Genomic DNA, 27,644 nt, shown 5'->3' with positions numbered 1-27,644 from the left:
CTAATGACGTCTGTCATTTATTTCACAATTATGCGTCGTAAATGCTCTATTTGTTGCATAGATGCTATATTCAATGTTATATCTGTTAATTTTTTAAGACTTTTGTTTGGTGTTGTTTCATTGTTGTTTGCCTAGCACCTACAAACTATATAATCCTTAATCTTATATCTTTGTGAAGCTCATAATACACAGTGTCATGGGTGTTGATTAAACTGTATTGTCATCTTTGGGCTCAACAAAGCATCATCACTAACTACAGCCTCCAAAATGAGTTGAATCAAAACCTCTCAGGCATAGTGTCAAAAACAAAAGATAAGTGATTTAGTGCAAAGCTGCTGTGCTGGGTAACACAATGAAAGATCCAGGAACTGACTGTGCTGTGGGTTTGTGCAAAAAGCTAGTGGGCTGCTTCAGCCATTGTGGGAGGCAGCAGTGGGAGCTTGCCAAGACCTCAAAGGAGCTCAAGCCACCGGAACACAAGCTTAAAACTGAGTGCACAAGCAAGATGCGGATCAAAACTATGGATAAAGCCATGGTGCTGATAACTGAGCCGCAAACTGTTAATTCATGTTCTCTCCTCTGATCAGAAGACTAGACATTTCAGTCCTACATGGCACGATATTGACATCAACAGACACTCAAACTAACAGATCTCACTGATGCCCTCTCAGGAGAGCAGTATGTTAACATCTTCTTCTCTGTGAAGTCTCTCCACTGAATCCAGTATCCATTTCTACGGAACATTGGTTGGAGCAGTGCGGGAAGATGACTCAGATCTCAAACGATCAATTTAGTCATGTTGAGGTAGTCGGCTGCTAAAGACGCAAAAGGTTTGTTTTAATTCAATTGGACATTTTAAAAAGCAAACCTGACTCTCTCACGTTTACTTTGATTGAGCGAGCCCACGCTTCCAAGCCTCTCAACCATTGCTGCAGTCCACAGAATATAAGCAGAACCACAACATAATCGCACCACATGAATGAACACACCACCAGTTGTTGCAGCTAGAAATGTAGAGAAAAAGTTTTCTACCTAAAACGCCTCTTAACTGAGCGGATTTAAGTGAGTGACACCCAAGTACTAATTGCCACACCAACTAGCCCTGAGCTTATCGTTACTTCGATCCTATCCCATCAGGAACTGCTACCAATATAGGACTCACTCATTATCCATCACTCAATTGCAAAGGCAAGACCTGTAGAGGGTGGAGATTTGAACACATCACACTGCACCGTCTCCTGAACCTTTGTCATCACAACAGAGGTTCCCCAAATGAATTCCCATTTGTTAGTTTGGTTGTGGTAGTTGTCAATGGAGATTAGACCCATGAATATTAATCTAAGAACAGGTAATGAGCCAGGGGACAGTCAAATGCCAAATCCCTTGTGCTCCCGTGTGGTAAACCATCCACACAATCACAACACACACAACGGAAGGGGGGATTGATGTGTGTTTGTGGGCGTATGTGGGCCAGCCACAACATCAGATATTCGCTCACAAGCTCCAGTGACTCAAAACTACCATTTTACATTCATGACTGAATGATAAATTAATGAAAAAAGGAAATATTATCTATAAGATGAGGGGAAAAAAAAGAGTGGAAGACAGGCAGATAGTGTGGAAGACCATCGTGAGCAATCCATATTGATGCAGCACTCAATAACCCAACTCAATATATGTACTTATGTTGCAAACAGCCTTAAAAGCTCCATCTTAAATGTTTATGACCGGTGCCCTCATAAACTTCCCCACAAACACAGTTCTCTGGGGAAGCGTGCGGCTTGGGCACAGCCTTTATCAACGAGCTTCAAAACCCATGAACTTGAAAGAAGGAGGTAAAGAAAAAAATAATACTCTTGTAAAACTTCAGTTTCCTTTATATTGACAAGCTTTCACAATAGACCACTATGATATAACACTTAAGTAACTCCTTTAAAAAAAGAACTCAGATCATTCCTGTCCAGAAACATTTTTCAAAATATAGTTAAACTGGAAATAATCCAAATGCAGCGTTTCAAATTAAATTCCACTGACTTGTTATTGTCATCCTGATTGTCATTTATACTTATATACGTTTGCTCGAGAACTTGTCAAGCCTCTGAAAGTGAATTTACAGAGGACACTGACATGCAGTCCGAGCTCAAAACTCCCTCAAAGTGTCTGCATTGGCTTCAAGAACCCAAACCAGTGAACTTTAATGAACCCATACAAATCCATATGATTGGGCGCATTGAGGGGACATTATGTAAATAAGTTGATCATTACATGGTTGGTCTCCACAGCTTGTAGTACACTGAGTAGATGCCACCTTGAGTCACCTTTGTGTGCCCCCTGCCAGCAATTTGCAAGTATGAGGGAGAGTCTGGCCAAGCGTGTCGCAGAGTCAGGGCGAATGCCATCCACTCACACATAAATAAACTCATTAAATAAGTGGCTTCCACACTGTCTCACATTCCATCAAAATGCAAAGTGCTGATTCGGATTTACCCTCGAGGGCATGCTCCATATTCTACTTAATTATTGCTTCAGAGTTTAGTGCCCTCTCCGTTTCCCCCATTCTCCCCCCCCCCCTTCCTTCTTTCCCTCTCCCGCTCCCCACACTGCATGTTCGCACTGACCCACTTTCTCCCGTTTCCCCATGCCCTCTCATTCATTTATTAAAACAACAGTAGTGAGAGAGAGAGAGAGAGAGAGCGATTCTAATAGGTTGACGTGGGACTTATCTTCTGTCAAGACTAAGATGAAAGTACATAGAGGAAAGTGGCAGGTGTCCCTGTTCTGCAATGCAAAATCACTGCATAATCCTGTAATCCCTCTCCAAAATCTGACCAAAAAGGTTATGCATGAGGGGGACCTCACAGTTCACAGGGTCATAATTTCTTTTTCATAACAAAGAAAACCAGCTTGTTCTGTGTGTTCTATCATAATGTTGCATCATCATTAGGGATCTACCCCACGTCCATCCAGTTTAATATCATATTCATTGATTACATTTTTGTGTACAATTAAATCCCAATGCATTTTATCAAGTTGATAATAGGCTTGAAAAATGTTACAAAAGCAGATTTGTCTGAATGGAGATGTTGCAACTATTGAAGGCTGCTTACAGTTGAGGAATTATAACACGGTTGCATCCTTTATATTAGCTGTCACAGGTATGCACTGAATAAAGCAATAACATCCTAAAATCAATAGCATCGCCACACCATAAATACAGAAATAGCCAATACATGAATCATTTCTTCACCATCTGTCGATGACAAAAAAAAAAAAAAAAAACATCAACGCCTCACATTCTCTAACCACAAACAAGGGAAGACACCACATATTTCTATGCATACACTATTAAAAAGGAGAGAGGTAGAGGCAGCAATGAATAGAAAGTGAGATATGGCTTGAAGCAGGGTTGGAATTTCCTTGACAATTACTGCTGTGGCTGCTGCCAGTCTCTTTTTTTTTTTTTTTTTCTTAATACACATGCTTAGTACACCCAAACACACACACACACTTAACTCCTGCAACACCTCAATGTTCTTCTTGCACAAACCTGCGAGTCGCAATTCAGTCTGTGTTACTGAATGTCATAAATCATATTCTTCCTCTGTTGTTTAATGGTGGTTGGCAAACAGCTTTTAGCCGCATTACTGCCACCTTCTGGATTGCAGTGGAATGTGTTTAATTAGTGGAAGGTTGAGCAAATTCACCTGCCAGGTTGGGAGTGTTCATTCCCAAACCCAAGCCTTAGGAGACATCTGCTTCTGGTGAAACCAGAGCTTTACAAGTGAGAGGAGGAGGAAAAAGAGAAGTAGAGGCTGAGGTGGAAAAGGGTTGTCTGAGGCCCACGCTGCCTCTAGCTCACCACTATTCCAGCTTCACACAGTTCATTCCCTTTGTTTTGTCAGTAGATTGTAACACAAAGTACAGACTACACAAGTGTTAGAAAAAAAAACAACCCTCTTTCTTGTAATTCTTGTCATGCCAACACAGTAGTGGCTTCCAAAGCCATTTGGCAAAGACAGCGGTCACTTGGATTTGGTTGTGATGGACCTTAATCCAATGCCACATCACAAAAAAAAAAATGAAACGGAAATGTGTCACCTAACTGTTGCCACAAATGGGTGCACACACAAAACACTACAAGCTGCTCTTCCTTCTTGAGTTCACCGAGAAAGAGAAAGGAGTAGCAAGCCGCTTTTCAGAATCTAACATTCCTCTGATGTGTTAGCGTTGCTGCCTAGCACGAATGAGACCACATCAATCAAATGCAAACTGAAAACAATTTCTTTTAGAGCTTAGCATCATCCTCGGCGATGAATTTAATAGATCTTCAATCACTGCTTTTAAGGGGGTTGTTCCTGCTGTCTTTCAAACACATCTGCTGCAAAAGCTTTTAACCGCTGTAATCATCTGAATGATCATTCTGCACGTGTCATGTCGAGTTTCATGAGTATAAAACCCACGTCAGTAGGTAAACACGTTAGAACAGTAGTGATAGTCATCCATGGAAAACATAAAGTTAGTCTTCACGCCGCCAATAACAACAAATTCAGCATCATGTTGTTTCTACATGGCTTCAATCTGAACGATGATCTTTAGCTAGAGATTTTTTTTAGCTCCGTAGCAGGACTGTTACTCCTGTAATATTTCTTTCAGGGAAAAACTGTTGCATTACAAAAAGTATTGAGGTGTTTCACGTTATCACCCATATGGCGCCCAAAAGTACAAAGATTTCAAAGATGATCAACAGGAAATGTGGGCAGATATTCTTATGCAGACTCAAGTGCTAATTCCATCAATGCACATCAATGGGTTTTGTGGAATTTGCCACAAAATGAATGCTCGGACACGTAGTAAAATATGTAAGTAGGAGATTGTGTGACAGCCCTGATAGCAGGATTCTGCTTCCCTCCCCCCGATCTCGTGCTTCTGTGTCTCCCTGTTGCGTCCTAGTGGGAGGAGTTTGTGATGTGGGCACTGCTGTTGGCTTGTGTAACCATGGGAGCACCTGGCCATTTGTTCTGAACTCAACCACCGGCTGACAGCCTATTAGTTATCAGTCTAGCAAATAAACTACTCTGTTAAAAGCCGCAATCAAATAAGCACAAACGAGACGGCAATCACGAGCCTAATGTTACCTTAAGCTCATAACAACCGGCCCCTCTGCTCAGAGGCCGTGCTTTGTGCTATTAGCTCACGATACTCTGCCGCTGAGTTGTGATTTAAATTTTGGTCACACGCAGATAGGCAGGTATATAGGCAGACAGGCAAAGGACCAAGAGCTGTGCTGTAACAGTGTGTTAAATATATGCATATTAAAAGAGAATCAGAATTGGACAAGAGGTCACAAGAGCTGACAATAAGTTAAGGGCAATAGTTGAAACCAAAGTTTCCCTTACAATATGAATGGCGACTCAAACATTTAAACATCTTCACTTGTTTTTCACAACAATAATGAAAGCTTGAGGATGATATACATCGATTCAAATTCCAGTAAATGTGTATTCAGTTCACGTAACTCCTGGCTGATTGCTTGAGTGTTTCTAATCAGCCTTGTGTAACAGAACTGCCTGAAGATGACTTAATGTTATTCATATCGTCTTCCAGCAAGCCCAAACCATATGTTGTTTGAAACTTGAATCTGTGAGTAGAATGTGATTTAAGTGTGTTGTTCACTAATGCATTAATAGAAAAGCTAAAAATATCACTCTCTCTCACACACAAACACACACACACACACACACAGATGGAAAAAAAAACACATCTTGGGCCAAACCACCCACCTGTCCACCTATATACATGCAAAACATGCCATTTATGCCACACACAAACACACGACAGCATGACTGTGTTTGTGCCAAACACACCATATAGCGCACTGTATGTGTTAAAACAGATAATGCAGGACAGGAACAGAAGCCAAGTCCAGCAGCTGCTCTTGCCTCTGTGCCCGGGGGCTGATAAGGGGAGGCTGCGAGACCCGGTGACCCCCAGATGCGCCGTCTCGTTCTGGGCAGACAGAGCGTTGGAGGATGAGCTTCTCTGGTCATAAATTATTCCACGTCCATGCCTTCCTGAGCACCTGTAGTCAGCTCTGCGGAGACAGAGTCAAGGGGCTTTGACTGACAAAGCCTTTGATCCCACAACAGCCACGCACTGTATGATCAGCGTCTCTCTGAAGGTGGGAAGACCAGAGCTCTCTCGACTCCTTCTCCCAGTGAGCCCTTTCGCTTTCACTCTTTCCATCCTTTTTTTTTTATCTAGTCATCTCACAATCTTTGTCTGAACTATGAACTCTATCCGTCTGTGAACTCCTGTTGTTCTTCATTCCCCCCCACCTCACCGCACCAGCTTTGTCTTGGTTTGTCTGTTAATTAAACGAAGACCTCTGACCTTTGAATTTAGAACTCAGATGCAACAAACTATTAAACAGCAGTCTGGACATAGAAAGTTAACCTCTGTTCGCTTTAATTAACTGTAGCGCTGTGCTACATACAGGTGTGAACACAGCGCTCGCATCTCTATCCATTTTCAGTATTCATAACAGTATGAGGAGACTCCTTCTAATTATGCTTATGAATTCTTCCGTTTCCACACCTTCCATGTTCAGAACCTTCACTTGTGTTTTGCCAGCACACCCTGACGCCACAATTTCTTTGGTCCTCCCTGGTGTTTCCCTTCATCCAAGTTATATATAAACTAAACATTTATCTTCCCCTGACACCATCTGCCGTTGCCCACCTTTTCAAGACACACCGTTCTCCACTGACATGGCTTAAATTCATGCTGCTGGCTTGTTCTAGATTATATATGCCTTGATAAAGAGCCTAGCTCCTCATGCTGGCAGCTGGCTCTGCACTACTACTGCTGTCCAAAGGCTATTCAATGGTACAACACCACCAGCTTTTTTTTTTAAATCAAGAATGTTAACATTAATATCATTCTCCACAAGGATTATCATGGATATTCTAGGTGTCCTCATAAAACTTCTGTTGCACCCAATCCCATTCATACTCACAATAAGTCACAATCTGATATGTATGTACATTTGCACAAGACAAACTAAAACAATTAAAGCAAAGCCAAATCAGATATGTTTCACAGACTATACAAGAAAATATAGCCTGCATCACAGCTTTCCAGTATTTGGCATAGCATCTTATGACGTTTGGACAGGATTTGGACAGCCTCTCCAACAAAAGCATGAATATACCGCACTGCTAACATCAAACATAGCCAACAGCAGCACATTTGATATGTAGTACACGTGTGAAATGCAGCTGATACGCAAGCAAGTTAACTGTGTTTTAACTCAAAGTAACCATGTTCAATTTGCTGCTTGCTTTCAGTGTGGGTATCATTACTTGATTCCACTGCTGCTCGTTGTGCGTCAGAAAAGGTTCCAGGTTCCAGGAACACAATATGTTGCCATGAAGAAAGGATCAGAAATGGATTAGATGTGACTAAATATAGCCGATACATCGCTACTGACAGAAGTGTTTGTCTTCTGCATGGATGCAAATAATTATACAGCACCCATATGTGCACTATACAAATACAGTCTATATATATTTTCACCAATACCGTATGATGGCTTGGCCCACATGCAGGTGTGAGTGTGTGGAGAAAACAGTATGCAGGTACCTCCCTGGGGGGGCGGGGGGAGGGGAGTAGAAACGCTGCACTTGGCTGAAGATGGGATGTGGGCGTAGTTGACCAGGTGTCAGCATTTCTCACTAATAGTATCTGGGAAACAATACCACGCTTTCAGCTCACAGTGCTCCGTTTTAATTTTTTTTCCCCCCCACTTGCATGTTAGCCCTTATAGCCGAGGGGAGGGGGAGGCTCTGTCACAACCTCAGCCCCAGCTGTGTGGCACGATAGCAGGCAACAGGATAGGGCTAGAGGCTAGAGGGGCCCGCTTGAGCTGCTGAAATGGAAGCCTTGCCAGACAGAAGGACAAAAAGGTGATGGGTGAGCGTGTGGGCATATGCAGCCATTTATCTGGTGCAGAAAAAGAGGAAAAAAGCACACAGAAGCATAAAAACATGTTACAATGGATGAATCTAAAGGATACAATCCATCTCATATTGCTCCCCCCCTTCAAACCCCCCTCCGCCTTGCTCTGTTCAACTTTGCCTATGCGCGGCTTGCTCTGTCACGCTCTTCACGAGCACCACAATCCTTGGCTGATCTCGTCTGTGAATCAACGGGATCCTCTCATTGCCGCAGCAAACGTCTACAGGGCACGCGAGCCAACAGCATATTAGAGCTTTGTCCACTCCACCAGGGATGACATGAAGACAGCTTCCAACAGAACTCAAGCAATACTCAACGCACAAGTCAGATCATCTAGTAGGACCAAGAGAAAAACCTCATATGTCATAATAAATGAAGACATACTGCAGAGTGATTCGATGCCGGACTGTCGGGTGATGCAACTTAGGGATATTTGTGCAATAACAGTAAAATAACAAAACCTACATTCTTGAAAAGAGAGTTAGATTTGAACTGTAGTTACATTTGAGCTTGAGAGTTGAGTTTAATTTCAGTGTAGTAAATGTTTAAGCTCATTTAGTGAATAACACATTTCATCATTGGGGGCATTACCCCCCCCCCCCCCCAAAAAGTGATTTAGATGCATGTTTTGTTTGTTCACAGCAAGATAAAAATGGGTCAATGATGCTGTTTTGGCATCACTGACATAAGCCCTTAACTAAAATTTCTCCGAGTTTTCACAGCCTGATTTCCCTGAGTCAAGTACCATCTAGTGCAGATGAAAGGATAAACACGGGAGGTTTTCCTGGAGTCGTAATTTGACCATTATCAGTCTACTTTTGCGAGCCTAACAACATTTATACCTAAAGTCTAAGCTTTCTAAACTCACAAGCAATCATATTGTACTACAGTAGCTTATGAATCACCCCAATATATAAAGGTTTTTACAAGTGATTTGCCAGAGAAGCATACTGTGTGTGTGTGTGTATATATATATATATATATATACATAAATAAATGACTGAATTGAGTATTTGCAGTATGTTGTAGCTGGTAGTATCTATTACTAGGGACAGTGAAGCCACTTATCAAACGCGTCATTAATATACATTTCCTCATTATGTTAATAGGTCCCCCATGGTTCCCTCAGGGGCCCTAGTGGTGCCTGACTGTGGGAAGCACATTGTCAGTACCATACATTATATCCCAAAAGAAGCGTGAATGTGCCAATGCTTAATGATGGCCAAAGGACTACAAGCACTGCAAATATTGTCTTAATAATGTTAGTCCATCCCAGTGATACCGCTTCCCATTCTAGTGTTTGTTTGTTTTTTTCTCCGCATGCCTCGAAGGTGCCTGTGCTTCTAAGAACAAGGAACATGCAATGAGACTAATCAAGATAACCGTCGATACTGTATGATACACTTATGTTCATCTAAATGACACTGTGTGTGGATTTGAATGTCTGGGTTTGCGCTAAAACGTTCAAATCAGCAGCAGTGATGTGAACGAGACCACTGAGAAGCAATAAGTGAAAGACATTTTCATTGTGGGTCAAGCTTAAATGTTTTTTGATCATTGTTTATTTATGCAAAACCTTTCCCTAAGATAAAATCCTTACATTTAAAGATGTCGAAACACGACGAACAGGTCTGTCAGCTCATGTTAGTTCTAGTAACAGTCTTCCACAAGATGTAAGCTGTGCTTTAAAGGTCGCAGGTTGACTTGTCTTTCTAAACCGTCACGCTGGTTTTAGCTGATCCACATTAGCATTTTTATGAATGCAAAACCACAAACAGACCACTCCTATGCACCAAAGATCCATCGCAGACCATTGTAATTGGTTTAGAGATAGTTTTCCACGAGATTCACGAGGCTCAGATTTTAGGAATATTTTCCCTCTTTGTCCATCTATTAAACCAACTCCTTTTTCTGTGCAGGTCAGGCACACTAACCTCCTTGAAATCAGTCGATAAGCAATACCAAAATACCAAGTTTGCAGTTTTGTATTTAGATTTTTTACACAAACACACAAATGCACATCAAGAGTTAACGATTCTAGCGAGTACATTTAATTGATTTAATTTTAGAAACATATGCATATATGTATGTGTATGTATATAAATGTATTTATTTATTTATTTATTCTTCTTCCGCACTTTACTAGCATCAAGCTAGCCCCATATTAATTCTATTCATCATCTAACTGAGGACTGGCCGCACGTGATGGGCTCAATTGTGCAGATGAGGAAGGGTCAATTACACTGCCATGCAACATCCCAGTAGAGTTATTATGTTTATATAGCCAGTGATAAGTCAGGGATGATGGTATCTTTTTTATGACCAGCATCGACAAAGCAGTAGTAAAACTTGTCCTTCCTTTTGAGTGTGTGTTTGTGGGTCTGTGTTTGCGTGCATATGTGTGTGTACATGCATGCGTCTATTTATGTTTTACCCCAAGGGAAAGCAGACAAATACTGAAGTGGATAGCTCCTTGGATGCAGAAAAAAAATCAACATAAATAATTCATTCACTAAAGTTGCATGAATTCCATACGTGTGTGCATGTTTGTGTGCATGCACACACGTGTACACAACCGAGAGCGTCTAAAGATGGCCTCCCCTTTGCATTCCTTCAAGCATCTCTGCCATCTCCAGCAAGTAAAGCAGCTCAATGAAAGAAAAAGAAATTAAGGAGATTTTACACGAGACAGTTAATGAGGCAGAGAAAGAAATAGAGAAGAAGGAAGGGGAAGAAAATAAGGCAGAGATAGACAGAGCACAGGTCAGTGTGCTGATCCGATGCGTCTGTAGCCCCTTGAGACAGCTAAGCCTATTAGCTAATAAAGAGGAAGTGGATGAAAACAAGGTAGAGGTGGCCTAATCAGGTTGGCCTGAGGTGTGAAGGCTTAAGTAGCAGCGGCTGGAGACCCGGAAAACGTGTAAGACAAGGACCTCGCTCACAGCCTGTCGCCCTCAACACCTCTTTTACCTGAAACTAACACCTATGTGGCGTTCTGCTTTGCGGATCCCAGAGGAGCTTCTGTTTTAATTATCGCGGTCCTCTGCAATGGTCAATTCCCTCTTTTCCACTTTTTAATTTCACCAGAAGAACAGATAGGATAAGAGAAACGAGGCCACGGTGATGGGAGTGGAGACTGGCCTTAAAACATGTGCTAAGAGAGAGATGGAAGAAGAGACCCAACTAAGCAGTTCTTTCCGCCTCACTGGCTTTGTGCTCACGTGGACTCTTTAGTCTGAAATGGAGAAATGTTCTGATATATCTATATGCCATTATCTGACATTATGTTGATGGGATCTAGTATACAGTAGATGACCCTATAGATTTCTTGTGTGATCATAAAGCACAAGAGTTGTATTTGGGATTAAAATGCATTTCTGTGTTGCAGTAAATTGTGTTGAGAGATGCACTTGATAAGGCTGCCTTGCTGAGAAAAGGGACTGCTATCATGAACCAATTATACATAAACAGAGATGTCAGCCGATAAGGGAGAGGCCATTACAACTCAGCATAATTGATTTTACCACGTATTTTTCCTATGTCTACGACGGTACCTTGGCTCTGACGGCGAAAGCATACTAGGCCAGCTGAAAAACAAATCCGTCTTTGTCATGACAGCTATGTGTGAGACTCGTGTGTGCTTTGTGCGGTCATCTAGAGAGACAGGTGAAGCGACACAGGCAACAACCTGTCAGGGCTGGTGTGAGGTAAAATATGCGAGGTACAGGAACTGCCGATCAAACCGCCAACAGGGAGAGACAGATACTCCGGCAGCTTTTTATTCATCAAGGCAAGAGACACACGCACAGTCCAAGATATAAAAGGACAAAGTTGTAATCGACATCAGTGTAAGTAATTAAGCGGTATCTATTCAGGCTGCGTTGACAGATAGTCTTCAGTCTGCACCGAGACTGTGTGGACAGTTGGGTGTCACTAATTCTGTCGTGCATGCGTTAATACACTATTGGAGAATTAGATCTGGCACACGAACAAAAATGAGAAGTACATGGCTCTTTCAAGTCCCGGACAGGAGAAGGCACTCAGGGATCTCTGGCAACAAGATGCATATTTCAACGGGAGTAAAAAGAGAATAACATAAAAAAATATCAGTCTCTTCGCTAGGAATTGCACGCCACTGTGGAAAATTTGTCCCTGCACGCCCCTTCAAAGTAGACCTTGAAAATCATTCAAGACAACCCCTCCACGCTTGGAATCTGTGAATAATTTCGATTGGATGAAATAGGGGACAGCAATATGAAAAAAAAAAAGAAAGAAAAAAAGAACTGAACAACTTATGACTTTGGGACAGTGATTGACTTGGCGTAGTCGTGGAAAAAAGGCGACCATTAAATATTGACACGGGTGTGTCTGTGGCAGACGTTTCATGTATTATTTCAAGTGGAATGACGAATTTTTATACCGGCACATGGAAATATATTATTGAAGGGCTTTAACCATCTCCTTCTCCTGCATCCTCTCCCTACCGCCCCTTCACTTGCCCCTCTCAGTGGGACCTAGTGAGCATGACTGAGTGTTTTGACCACTCAGCTTTCTTTGGACTGCAGTTAGCTGTACAATCAAAAATGCCTAAAGGATATATATATGCGTCATTTGTGCCAGAAAGACTTCACAATTACAAATCACAGGCCATTGGTAAAATTGTATCCCGCACCCCGCCGTCCTCTTTAAAAGCAAGCTTTAAGAGAGTCAAGTTGGATCCCCACCAACATCTTTAACAGCCAGCTTTAGGCCATCAATTTATTCTACTGTGGTGCTTAAAGCAAGAACAGATGACAAGCGCTTGGGTGTGTGTGTGTGTGTGTGTCATTGCTCCGCCTCTTGTTTTTAGAATTGAGGAGGAAATAATTCTAACTGATGGCCTTAACAATAGTCTGCCGTATTGTTGAGCTGTTAAGGACAATGTCGTGTTTTTAGGTTAAGAAATATTTATCAAGAAGCGACGACAACGAGGAAAAGCACCACATCTTCGACTCCATAGAAACAATCGAGCCGCTTCCGCTATTAAAAAACATGATTTTCCCACGATAGAGGGAGAAATTAATTAAAATGGATAGTCGTGGCATTAACCAGTCGTATTGCTGTATCATAAAGGACACGTTTTTAACTGGCAGCTGACCCTCCGCGGACTGATAATATAAAGAGAGGAAAATAAGGATAAAGTATTGTGATTAAATGTTGAATAATGTAGCGGCTATAGTTTAAAAAATAAATACATAATGAGAAATAAGAAGACAGCTTCTGTGCTCCAAAGTCTAAAAATCGTGCTGAGGGACACAAAAAGAAAAGAAATCATCATGTCCAAGGACACTAATCAATAGATTACATTTTGTGAAGAACTTCTATAGGTTGTCTTCTATTGACATTGTTTTCATGACGTGGCATCACCACAGAATACGGTGTTGAGTGGTTGTGGTCATAACACGAACTTCTGTGAGATCAGGTTGCGATAAAGAGTGTCTGGCGCGGCCTTACATGTCACTAATGGCTGAAGCAGAAAGGTAAGCGCTTGAGTCTGCGCTTATTGGATTTATCATCTATTCCACTATTAAACACGACTGCCAAGCTGGCGCATCCTTCTCGTGACGGTTCGATTTTTGGTTCCATTCCTGGAAATGCGAAAATGCAATTCTATGCGCATCATTGAGGCCATAGTTGTTGTGGTGTCGTACTAGACAGCATTACATTGGAGAGGTGTTTCTAATTATCTGCCCTCATTATGTATGCAAATATGGACAGAATATTACAAACACCTCTCACTACAACGGAGCCGGTGCAACAACACCTCCTTTTGATTGTACAGGTGTTAGATAAAAAGTGGCCGCTGGTTGTATGCACATTCACGTACAAGAGGTTTTTTTTTATATATCTGTGGTAGTGTTGTTTTTCTACTCCTAATCTCTCAGAGTAAGAAAAAAAAAAAAAGGCAGAACTAACCAGAGAAGGATATAAATGCATTCGGTAATGTTAATCCGCACACTCAAATATATTTGTATATATATATATTTTATTTGCAACACAGTGCTCACATCAAACTGTCTAGTATCCACATACAGTAACTATTAGGACACATAAACCCATGCACACTGTACTCTCTCTCTCTCTCTCTCTCTCACACACACACATACACTTTAAAAATTCAACAAGAGAAATCACTTAATGACTCTTCGTAGTGTTCTCTTTATGACAATAATACCTTTTTGTCATTAAAGGTTACTTGAGAGAATGTAAAACAAATAAATTCTCCAAATCTCTCTTCTTCCCCACGGTAACACTACCAATAAATGCTACAGTAAAAATAAGGACAAGGAGACCAGTGACAACTGCTCAGAGAACTAGAGCTGGTTTACAATCAGTCCGGTGGAGACGAGGAAAGGGATCAAGCTGCTTGGCTCTTCCCTCGGGAGTTCTGCTGTTCTTGTTTTTGAGTAGTTGTTCTGTTTTTTTTTCGTCTCTCCCCCTACAGTGTGTTTTGTGGGCCTAAATCATTTGTCACACTCCACTTGACGTGATAGTGGGAAGGTACAACTTGATGAAACATTCTCATGAAAAAGCATGAATAATTCAGCAGGGTTTTCTCCACAAAGCGTTTGTTTCAGTGATCTGTGAGCACGCAGTTCGAGGAGATCTCAGAGTTTTATTTAGCCCTGCTCCTGCCCTGTTCGAGACGAACACAAAAACCTGCCATCTATGGCCATGACTCATCGCCTCAACTCATTACTGATAAATCATACACCTGGCTCATGTCGGGGATGCCATTTTAAGAACTCTCAGAGCAAACAGTCTTAGACTTAGCATCACATCAGTTGAATTATACAGCGATGTCTGAGCATACAAAATGTTATTAAGTCATACTTAATGAATGTTTAAACGCTGCATCTCCATTACTTGCCTTATTCATCCCCCCCGGAGATCCTACACACACCCTGGGGCCCATCAGAATTATCATCTCGCAAGGCAAAGCTAGCATTGGAAAAGCTGAATGACATCATCAACAAACAGCTGATGGCACACCCAGACGATGTGATCATTGTACCAGGGGAGAGCACAGCCACGCAGATCTTAAACTTGTCATGCCCAAATGTCATGAAAGATGTGAATATCCCAACGAGAAAGACCAATGTCCTGGACCAAGTCTCCACAAACATCCCTGGAGCATTTAAAGCAACCCAATCTTCCCATCTGGGACTATCAGACCATCTTTCCCGAAGTCGGACCCCAGTTTACAGATCCCAGATCCGCAGAGCAATTCAGCTATCAGGACCTGTGGCAAGCCTTTATATGTATAGGATATACATATCCTCAACCATGCCACAGAGCATTGCATATGCCAATATACGCTATGTTTTTTTCTGTAAATGGAATGCAAGATTTTTTAAGTATCGCTCTGCTGGTGCTTGAAAATATTCCCTCTGGGCTTCAATTCCAAGAGAAAAGGATTGTATAATTAAATCATAATTATGTAATATCTATCCATAAAAGATGCAGCTTATTCATTTATATGTCCATATTTGACAATCAAATGAAAGCACTCAGCAATCTCATATGGGTATTCAAAACTTGAAACAAAGAAGTAAAGAAAAAGTACAGTAAAGCTATGTGCCCCCCCCTACAGACACACCCCTGAGAGCCTCTACTAGCCAGCTAGTCCACCTACATCACAAGTATCCACAGAGCGACTCTCTCAAAGGGTCATAAATGTGCTTCTGGTGACCGTCAAAGTCTGACTATCAGCTCTACTACCACCACACTACCCATGTCAGTGATTCTCGCCCATGTCCCCTGCATCACGTACTACATCGCCACGCCTCCTACACTCGTTGCTCCCTCATTGCTCTGTTGCATTTTTTTTAAATATGCTGGGAGGTAGGGATCTAGCAGATTATTAGAAAAGAACCATCTTTTTATTACTAAATTATGACTTCTTTATCCAAACCCCTTGTTTAGGTGAAATAATGAGCAAAAGAATCAATCTAAGGCAAATGATCCTGTCCTTGAGAGGCACAAGAAAAGCAGGAGTTCTCTGATAATAATAACAATCATAGCATGTGGTTATAAAAGGAGGATTACAAACCTTACATTGGTCTTGTATATATATTGCATGGCAGGAATTACCACAGCCTAATGTCCAGTGCTGTGGATGCCCAAAGCTAGCTACCCAAAAGCCCAGTTTGGCATGCCTTGTTTTCAACAATTGAGCCCTTAAAAGAAAGTTTTTGGACTTCCTCATTTAAAACTAAGTGCTACTCAGCAAACTCATGTTTTCTAGTGTCATTTCTTAGCGACATTTCTCCCACTCCTGCAAATACATGTATAACGGAACATAATATTGATATCACATTAACAGTTAACCCCCTAGTTAAGAGACTAAGAGAGAGTAGGAGAGGGAGAAGCAGAAGCCACCGCTAACTGCTGATTAGCATGTAAACAACTCTTGGATTAGCAAGAGGGTTGATAAAAGAAGAGCTGAGTGCTTGCACAAAACTAGTTTGAATGCAAAAATGGATAATTAGTTGTTGTAATGAAGAATATAGAAAAACTGGGTTGGGAGCAAACCAGTGTTAGAAACGCTGGCAACCACAAAATGAGACAATATGCTTACAGCAGCACAACAACACCGAGGCAGACAGCTATATTTTATATAACTAGAGTTATTTTCTCTAGCCATGATTAACACATCGAATTTTATTGCTGTTATTCTTTATTATGGTTAGATAACTTAATTTCTATATGTAATTTAACCCTTTCATGCATGAATCATGATAACCTCAGTCAGAAGTGTTTTTATTCATCTTTAGGTATGAAAAACAAGGTTTGAACTTTTTTTTTTTCCACCCATATTTTATAAAGATCTATTTACATGTCCAGTAGTTGAAATATAGCTAGTGATGCATGATGTACAATTCAGTGGACATATGATTAATCACAATTTCCTCCCAATATAAAATCAATACTTGGAAAATGTAGCAATTGCACGACTCCTTAGATGTCCTTACCTACAAGGGTTTCTTTTTATAGAGGGTTTGAACAGAAAAAAATGAGCAACTTGGTGTTTCTGGCTGTCTGTCGACCATCTTGTTTTCACTTTTCTTTTTTTTTTTTCACTTGCAATGGCTTGGCACTGGGTAGCAGTGTATGAGATGGTGCAACTGTGCCATCAAAACTCATGCATATACAAGAAAACAGCTTTTGAATAGCTGCACACTGTAGTGACCTCTATGCATGAAAGGGTTAAGTTTTACCTACAGGCTGTAACCAATTAGGTTGCCACTCAAAAATGTTTGTCCTCTCACTCAACCCTAAGTGCAATGGTGCTATGCAGCCACTATGTTGTTTGAAAAGGGATGCATTAATGAAACAAAAAGCATTTTCGCCTTTTACAAGGTCCAAGGTACGGCCTTTCCTTGAAAATTCTTTAGTATCTCGGTTGAATCAGCTTGCCTTCGCATCTTGTGCACAGCGTATGTTTAATATTAAAGAGAAAAGACATTGCTATTTCTCAAAAGAAGTAAAAAAAAACAGTGTCCCTAAATGTTTGTCTATGCCCCTGAAAGTAAATATAATAAATCAGCCCACTTACATCATTTATATCCCACAACACATACACACTTTGACTTTCTTGAAGTATACTTCAGCCTGCTGTGTACAGTACAGTCCTACCGTCTTTTCATATTAAATTCTTAGTGCTGACTCACTCGAAGACTCTTTGACCTGCTATTTGACCTCCTCCCCTCTTAAATCACAAATTCAAATTCAACATCTCCCAACGCAAAGCGAGAGAGGAGAGGAACAGAAGAATCACCTTTCCCTATAGCCATGTTATCATGAGGCCTAACAATGAATATTGCATTGAGAGGGCTCAGTTGTGCAAATGACAGCGAGAAAGGGCAAGCACAAAAATTGTGTGTTTATCAAGCAAATATGACCGAATGTTTGCAATGACGTGCTAATGTATTTAGTCACTGAGAGCTAATTTCCAAAACTCTGGCCCCCCAAAATCTATTATTGTGCGTTTCTGAAAGTGAAAAATGTTTTCTTTTGGCCAATTTTGCTCTGCAGAAACAGATGATGGCACAGATGACACACAAAGATGACATCACACAATCTGTTGCGTGAATGTATTTACAATGCAGCAAACTAACCTTTAATTGTATTTTTAGCATCAGCCTCCAAAAAATCTATATTAGCTATGTGGCCTACAAAGCTGCTCATTCAGGCATGCAAATCTTTTCTTGCTGGAGGAGAAGGATTAGTGGGGTGGATGAAGTGTGACTGTGGGAGGTGGGGGTACTAAAGATGATGTCAGCTTTGTAACCTGAGCCTCTGGCCAAAGATCCCCTCGTGGAGGAAAGCAGGGATCAATCCAGGGGTACTATTACCTTGCCTGCATAGGTACTGTCATGAGATGATCCCTACTAGCAGTCTCCAGATGAAAGGCAAGAGCCTACAGAGGATCAGTCTGAGAGGAGAGAGAGGGATTATAGGGGAAAGGAGAAAACTACAGAACAGGACAGCATGTTTGCAATCAGTTCACTTTTGAACTAGGTGCTGTTGTGTCAGTATGAAGGAGGCTAAATTAAGGCTTTTCTTTGCTGATTACTGAAAATTCTCACCTAAAATAAAATAAACATCCAGATACATACTACCGCTTTCGCCTCAGAGGAAGCACAATGCTATTTTCATCACCTATCTGATACGGAAACCACATCAACTAGAAGATACATGTGCACTTAACAGCCCCAACACACACACAGAGCAGGGTGAAACATAACACGATCGTGCCCCAATAGTGCAAAGAGTGATAACAATGGGTGCTTTAGCAGGATGATGGAAAGTGGAGTACTTACAAGTTCTTATCTCTCTTTCAGTCTGCAGCTTTCACTCTCCCTTTCTGTGTCGTACCCCACCTCTCCTCAGCCCTGTCGCTGCTCATGTAGATGTGTGCACTGGGGGAAACCTGAGGAGGATCTATTACACTCTCAGTCATTGATGCTGCCTCTTTGTGTGTACAGGCTGAAGCTTGTGTGTGTGTGTGTGTGTGTGTGTGTGTGTGTGTGTCTTGCCTTTGTCTTACAGAGCAAAAGCAGAGCATCAGTTGGCTGAGCCATTAAACATCTATACCAGTCAAACCTTTGTCAGTTGTCCAAGTACATGTGTGAAGCAGGGAAGAAGGACAAAGGTAGCATGTCAGTAGTAATGAGCAAAACAGCGTAAAAGGTTATAGTGCTGTCTACATGTGTAGGGCAGTGTTGGTTAGGGAAGAGAGATGAGGGCTGAAAAAGACAAAGCCCTTCTCTAACTAGGTTACAGGATTTTTCTCTTTGTCCATTAGTGTGGTAATGAACCACTGGCCTTTTATGACTTCCCACAGTGATGCATGCTTCCCTATCAGTGTCTCTCGATGAGTATTCTCCCTACCAAGCGGAGGAGGAAGTATTATACATGTTGCTGTTAAATGGAAAGCCTCATCTTCTCAACAAAAGAAACTGAGAGGATCATTCATACTTTCATTTTTGTAACAATTGCACATGCGAGTGCGAGGCACAAAGAAACATGTTTTCTTACTAATGTCTTGAGGTAGCCAGCCTCTCTACTGAAGAAATCATTCCCAGTGAAAACTGTTGATTGCTGTAGGTCAAACATTGTTTATATGAAAACACTTTTCTTTTGTATTTGTATCTTTTCAATGCACTGAGCAGCATTTTTTTTTTTTTTTTGTCAGAAATGCTCATCTTACAAACCTCAGGACATAAAATCAAAACTATCTTGCATGTCCTAACACAAGTTGGGGTGGCAGGGAAAATGTTTTTGTGACTGGGGTGAACTCACCCTTTAAGCTGATGACTAGTTCCCCATCATTACCACAAAGGGGGAAAGAAAGAGTCACTCTTTAAAAAATGATGCGGTCATGTTGTAGGGCTGGCAACAAAGGAAGCTAAGAGTATCATTTACAGTAGTTCAAGTGATGTTACGCTCGCTTTACCCAGCTTTGGCCAGTTTAATAGAATGCACCCCATGTAGCGGAGTGGCGTTCCACAGCCCTTTTGACATGAGTACACTACACTGGAGTCAGCAATAAGATGATCGGATCGATAGCAGGACTGAAGATCGCTTGTGTGTGTGTGTGTGTTTGTGTCTACAGTATGTGCACATGTGTCTTTCTCCCCCATCAATCCACAGCTGGATGGCTGCTTATTCTGCCCTAAGGCTACATCAGCTTCAGCAGCTCACAGTGGGAGAAGGGCTCCAAACCAACATCGATACACAGCATGCTGAGACACAGGAGGAATGACTGATTGAATGAAACTTTAGAGTGGTATTTGAGAGCAAAGCCTCTGACAACAGCTTGGGCTGTCAACCATCTAAACAGAAAGCCTCAACACAAAGCTCCAAGGTTAAAAGGAAGAGGGAAAAAAAGGATGATCTTGTTTGAATAAATGTTATTACTATTAGCTGAGAGGTGAAAATGGCAGACAGCTCATAAATCACATACACTGCAGTGTTCTGAGGGCTTAATATTGTCAATTACCATGTTTGCTCTTTAAAGATCTAAACTGTAAATCCACTGGTGGCCATACGTGTCTGTAGACATGCATTTTATTACTGACACATTGATGCTAGTGTTTAAAAAAAACAAGAAAAGAAACTTAACACGACTCTTTCATGAATTTTGAGACCGTCAAGGGTTAGCTTATGTCTTTGACATCTTCAAAGGCTGGGCTTGCTGGTTCGAGTGTGATACGTTTAGTACCAGATTGTTGTACCAAGTACTACAAATCTAAACATTTTCTGGAACATACGCGACAATTCCCAAAATTTGTCATGTCGTCTGGTTCAACTGACAGGATGTCTATTCAAGGTTTTGTTTCAGCCTAAAATATGGAGATCCAGCATGAGCGCATGCAATTTAGCAAGCATGCATAAATAAAACCTGATTTATCAACTGCATCATTTCAAACGCTACAAAATGCCATTTGGGTGTCTGTGCGATAATGATGTGCAAGGTATTGAGTTGTGGCTAAATTGCCAGATTGCAGTTGAATCTGGAAAATGAATTTGTCAGACATAACACATGCACACACAGATCATTTTCACCAACATTCAAGCAGGCCTCCTGCTAAAATCGAAGCCTAATGTCCATTCCTTATGTTTCTTGGCACAAGAAATTCTCTTCTCCTTTTTGTTCTTCCTCAGTAGTGGCTTCTTTGCAGCAATTCTACCGTGAAGGCCCGATTCATGCAGTCTCCTCTGGACAGTTGATGTTGAGATGTGTCTGCTGCTTATACTCAGTGAAGCATTTATCTGGCTCTAATCTGAGGCCCTGTTAATTTGTGGTTTCTGAGGCTGGTAGCTCTGATGACCTTATCCTCGTAACTGTTGGTCTTCCTTTCCTGGGGCGGTCCTCGTGAGACAGTTTCAGGATAGTGTTTCTGCGACTGCACTTGAGGATACATTCGATGTTCTTGAAATCGTCCACACTGACTGACCTTCATGTCTTAAAGTAATGATGGACTGTCATTTCTCTCTGCTTAGTTCTTCCCATAATGTGGATCAGAACAGTAGTCGAATAGGGCTGTTCACTGTATAGAACTGTGCACAAACCCTACCTCGATACAACACAACTAATGGCCTCAAACACATTAAGAAGGCAGGAAAACTCTTGACTAGGCACATGCGTTAACTGGAAACCATTCCAGGTGACCACCTCGTGAAGTTGATTGAGAGAATGTCGAGGGTGTGTCAAAGCTGTCATCATAGCCAAAGGTGGCTACTTTGAGGAATCCGTCCATCCATTGTCTATACCACTTATCCTTAAGGGTCCCGGTGGGGCTGAAGCAAATCCCAGCTGACATTGGGCTAAAGGCGAGGTACACCCTGGACTGGTCTCCAATCAATCACAGGGCTGACACATTGAGACAGACAACCATTCACACTCACACCTACGGCCGATTTAGAGTGGCCTAACCTGCATGCCTTTCAGAGCACCCAGAGGAAACCCACGAGGAGAACATGCACACTCCACACAGAAAGGTTCAAGGCTCAAACCACAAACCTGCCGGCCAGCAGATTCAAACCAGGCTAAGCACTGCACCACCGTGCTGCCCTACTTTGAGGAATCTAAAAGGTAAAACATATTCTAATGTCTATTACTACATAATTCTGTGTGTGTCCCTTTGTAGTTTTGATGTCTTGAGGTCTGATCAGAGTATATCTACTAGTGCAGTGATGACACATGATGTAGTAAGATGTAGATGTAAACATAGAACTAATAGGCCCATGGATCGGCCTCATTGTCACATAGCCCTGCTCTAGCTATCTGAGTCAGTATTGGCCCGATATTTGATAGCAGTAACCGGACATCCCTATCTCCAGTCCCTGTGGCCAGCGAGTTATCTAATGCAAAAGGTACTGTACTAACAGAGAAGGGCAGTATTGGCAAGGGAGTGCATCTCTGAAGGGCAAAATTATGATCATTTTCTGAATAGTGCTGACTGCAGGTGTACTTTCAATTTGATGGAGAACAGCATACGTTTGAGAGTTGTCAACACTGACAGTTTGAGAAGTAGTAATATTTGCCAAAGGAAGATCAGCAAACATTCCAAAAGCTCTAAAGTTTCATGATTCCATAATATAGCTGACAAACAGATTAAGGGACAGCAAACAATGTATCCTTGTAAATCAATCTAGTAATGACTCATCAGTGCCTTTGGCAGAAGACCCAAACTACACTTTAATAATTCAGCATTTATCTAATTAAAAAAAACCAACTTTCAATCCGAGCCTACAAGCCTCAGTATGCTGTACCTTGCAATTACATCATCACATTCAAAGACATGAAATCATTTCAAGCCCATTCTGCAACCTCATAACATGTAAAAATATAGCAAGTTTTAGCTTTCTTAACTCAAGCATGGCACTGTGTCCACCGTGTGGGCAGCTAACAAACTTTAAATTGTTGGCAGTATTGCATGTAGTATAGAAGAATGTTTCACCGTGGTATATACAGTAGTAAAATCATCTCTACGCTCAAATTTGATAAAAAAAAAAACAAACCTTTGATGAGGTCTTACTTAAGGTACAGTCTGCCACATTCCAATTTTTTTTTCTCAAGGCTACAATATACTAGACACAACACCTGAACACTATCAGATGTCATCCTAAACTTATTTCAGACACACAAGTCCATATCGATATAAAAACAGCACATATATGTAATCATTCCATGAATATGTGTGATTACAAACACAGCAAACTGAATTTTACAGTTGAACCCTAATAATTCCACAAACAGATGTACCAGTGAGTCTGCAAAGCATATGGTAACGGTCCACTTTGGAAGGTGGCTGGCAGGTTTGTTACTACATTCCTTTCCTGTACAGTATTTCAATGGAAAAATCAAAGAGTGCTGAGAGAACAATATTGTATTGTAATATTGTATCAAAAGCCAGCTCAGTGCAGCTGAGCAGCAGTGTAGGTTAGCAATGGATACAATGATCCCATCATCCTCAGAGTAAGAATGCTTCCTCCCGTGGCTGCTGCACTGCTGGCTGCCAGAGCCACCTGAGGACTCCAAGTAGGAAGATCAGACGTGAAGCAGCGAGCCATCAGAGGTGAGTGAGATGGTGAGCCTCAGTCGTCATCCTTTGTTGCTGTGCCGCCAGCTAACTGGTAGCAGGCATCACTGGGGACTGGCACTGAGAACAGACAGTGGGAGAGTGGTGATGCCCAAGTTCACCCAGAGTGACAGCTAATGCCTTTTGAAAAAGTGGCCGCAGTGCCACCAAAGGGAACTAGGGGATAGGCAGTGAAAAGTTCAGCCATCTCATCTCGGCTTACCATCGCTCCCTCCGCACTAATCTGACAGCTGCTTTACACCAGCATGCCTGGGAAGCCTATTTCTTTCCTTGCTCTCTTTTTACTTTTTTTTTCTGCCCTGCATTCACGTTTCTTCTCCTTTAATGCTCCTTCCCTTGCCCCTGCTCTCCTCCACGCCTGATAGAGGATCAATATCGTTTCTTTCTCCCTTTCTTGTGGCTCTAGTAACAGCAAATGAATTTCAGAATAATGCCAGCCGACTAGGAGCAAAATACAGGCAAAAAAAAAAAAAAAAAAAGCTCATTGCTCACTTCTTTTTATCAATGGGCTATGACGTGCTCTGTAAGGGTTGTTTTTTTTCCAAGAGAATAATTCTGAGGGGAGAACAAGCCTGAAAGCTAATCAAGTTACATCTAAGTCCAACTGCCTCTGTGACTAAGAGTCTGTGGTGAATGTCAGTCATACTGCGGAGTAATTAAAGATCCGTGTAGCCAGAACGGTCTGAGCGCACCAGATCATTTTCTGATAAATCATATGACGACACCGTGCGCTCCGTCCTAGCCTTGCATTACCTCAGTCACTGCAGTGACGCACACGCACAGCTCATTAAACTGATTGAAAGGTTACCTAAGCTAATGGCTTGAGTGTAGCACCACTGACTGATCAGTTCATTGATTGATTGATTTTAGGGAGTGGTGCCACTGTTTTCAGTCTGAAAATGCTGATGCAGAACAGTCACTTGCTCACAACAGTCAGATCATATTGATTCACCACTGATGGAAAAGCAACTTGAGTGCACACCCACCCACCCACACACACACACACACACACACATATACTGCATATGCAAGAAGACCAGTCACATGTGCGCTGAGAAAAACAAATATCAATTAATGTGATGCAAATACTCCCTCAGTTCTGCTATGTCATCTTCTCTCTTTGCTCTCTCCCTCTCGCTTTGCTCACATTACAGCTCTCAGCCCATCTAGTCTCTCCACTGAGAGACTGCTAACAAGATGTTTCCTATTAGATCCGGGTATGGTGGAAGTCTTTAACTATGATGTGTCATCAACATGCCGCCTTTATAGCAGCTTGGCGATTGGAATATTCCCTTCCGCTTCTCAAACAGTCAGCTAATTGAGGACAAGGGACTGATGATTAATTATCCCATCCCTGTGCACTGTTTACCTAGATGATCGCTGTTGATGAGGGGCGATTAAAATTGAACTGCCACTCAAATTCAGGCTCTGTGTCAAGCATCTTGCAGATGTGGTGATATCAGCTATTCTGTAACTCCCTTTTATCGTGCTGCTCATAAAGCACCGCCGCGTGTTATTCAAACACACCAGCAACATTGCAAAGAATGAACGGAAAGCTGCCAAGTTACTGAGCTGAGAGATGATGTTGACATGTTGAACGCAGAAGGACATGCTGAATCCCTTTCACTGCGCACACAAACGCTGGCATCTGTCGCACAGACATGTTCCAAAATAACACAGCGATAGGCATATACATGAATTAAATGCATCCTTTCTGGCATTTCACGCCAGGAAAAAGCACATTTTCATATTTAATTCTCAGACAAAAAGATAACTATTTTTATCAAATCTCTTGTACAAATAACTATTTTCCATTTCAAACATCACTCACTTAGCTGTAGGCTAAAACTGTGAATTTCCAAAATGTCTATGCATGTTTGATCGATCCTTCAAAGTCAGTCAAAACATAAAAACCAGCACAAACATTGATGGCTTCCTCATCTCAGCAGCAATATGCACATTAGTTGGTGAAAAGTGCATGCCAAGAACACAAATAGGGACTTATTGGATTCTAATTGGCCTTCCATCTTCTTTCCATCTGCAGACGTTACCATATTGGCCAGAACCGCACGTCTAGAAGAGACAGTGGCCTGGCCCCTGTTTTTGGCCATTAGGCATTTGATGAATGTCCCCGGGAATGTCACACAGGGAGGGACATGTCGCCCAAACGGCAGGCGGCCATAATGACTCGCTGCAGATCACATAAACAGAATCAGTCATTTGCCAAACCAAAGAGTGCCAAAGTGTGGGTGACGCAATCCAGAGAGAGGAAAGACAGCCTGTCCCGGCGGCTTGTTTAGTTTACTTTGACGCATTATTTGAACATTGATGCTATGCATTTCATTTTTCAGAATTAAAAGAAAAAAGCCTAGCCACTTCGACAGGATATTGAGTCACTGTAGAATGACTTCACAGCGTCAGTGCTTCTTCATTAACATTCCCTCACCCGTCCGCTAACAGTCACACAAAAGGAACAGATGTTTATTATTATGATGAGTAATTTATTTTTATTTCATTCAGTTGTGTTTAGATGCTCTGGCGGTGTTCGTCTAACATCCATGGCAATAACACAGAGTAAATTGAATTGAGCTTGAATAAGAAAGAGAAAGATGAATGATGAAAAGAAAAACTGACTCCATAGACATGGGGGACAAAGAGGGAAGCAGAGTGTAAAGTCTCTTGTCCCCACCACTGGATGCAGCAAAAATTAAACAAGCCACTGCCCATGGGAGTGAACATGCCCCTCAAGCTGCATTTGCCTTGAAAAAGGCCGTGTTGAAATAAGCTCAGTGGGAGAGAGGATACACAACAGACAGTCTGAGGAAACCAGAGGAAGGAGAGGAGAGGGGAGGGATGGACAGAGAGGCCGGTTGTTGAGAGAAAGCCAGGGGGACTATAAAGCACAAGCTTTTTATTTGAATATTATTTGAATATCAAATGATAGAAATGTTCTCTGCCCGTCTCTCCTGCAGGACTTGCTAACGCAGAGTGCTTTTGTAGAAGCCGGAGTTACCACAGTGAATTTAAGCTCCGCTTTCAACAGAGCTGCGACCTCCTCCTCCTCCTCCTCCTCAAGAAAGAGACGGCATGATGAAGTAAAAATAACACCGAATTCCCGCGCGACTCAACTTCCTCTATCACGTCAACTGGCCAAGATGATCCGCAAGTTTTCAATTTTAGTTTCCTGATTAGAAATCGTGGAGGTTAATTAATTCACCAAATGCTCAGTTTAAACATACTTGCACGTCACAGTGAGTTTATTACCTCTAATGGGCCTTGCTGTTAAATAGCTCACATACCACACTTTCATTTGCAATCTACAGGTTAGATTAATCTACTCGTGCGGATCCATTCCATATGAGTGAACTCTTTCCGGATAACAATCGCAATCCATTTCACACAGCTAAGCGCATGACCAACAAGGCGCCCCCCTTTCATACTAAATTATGCACAATGACATCTTACACATGCATTTGTCTGCTACGCCGTGGGGCCTGAAATGCTTGGCCTCCTCGGTGTGTGTGTGTGTGTGTGTGCGTGCTAAAACCCAAACCGCAGCAGTGTCTCGACACCGAGATGCTCCTGACCCATCTATGATTTAATCCTCATTATACACGCAGACATCCTCCACAACGCCGTCGTTTCAAACCCCAGACTAGCAAACAGACTGTAGGCCATTAGAAGTGTGTGTATTACTGTGGCCGCTTTGTGCGAGGCAGAAATGTGTCTTAAGCATATTTTGTGTGATCCGCCGCTAGGTTGGAACGCAAAAATGACAGCCAGTGCGAGCAGCCAATAAGTAAAAACGCGAAAGCAGAGACATGCAAATGCACAGATTCCCTGACGCGTCCTGAAGCACGGAGGAGATGCCTGTAACATCAGAAAATGCAGCTGAATGAAACTGTAAGGGAATTAGATGGATGGGCTGCGGTACATTATCGCAGAGTGATGTAATGTAGCACACACAGTTGATCG

This window comes from Pempheris klunzingeri, chromosome 23 (assembly GCF_042242105.1).
Source record: "Pempheris klunzingeri isolate RE-2024b chromosome 23, fPemKlu1.hap1, whole genome shotgun sequence".
Taxonomy (NCBI): domain Eukaryota; kingdom Metazoa; phylum Chordata; class Actinopteri; order Acropomatiformes; family Pempheridae; genus Pempheris; species Pempheris klunzingeri.
The sequence above is the reverse complement of the archived record's forward strand: the minus strand, read 5'-3'. Positions refer to the sequence as shown.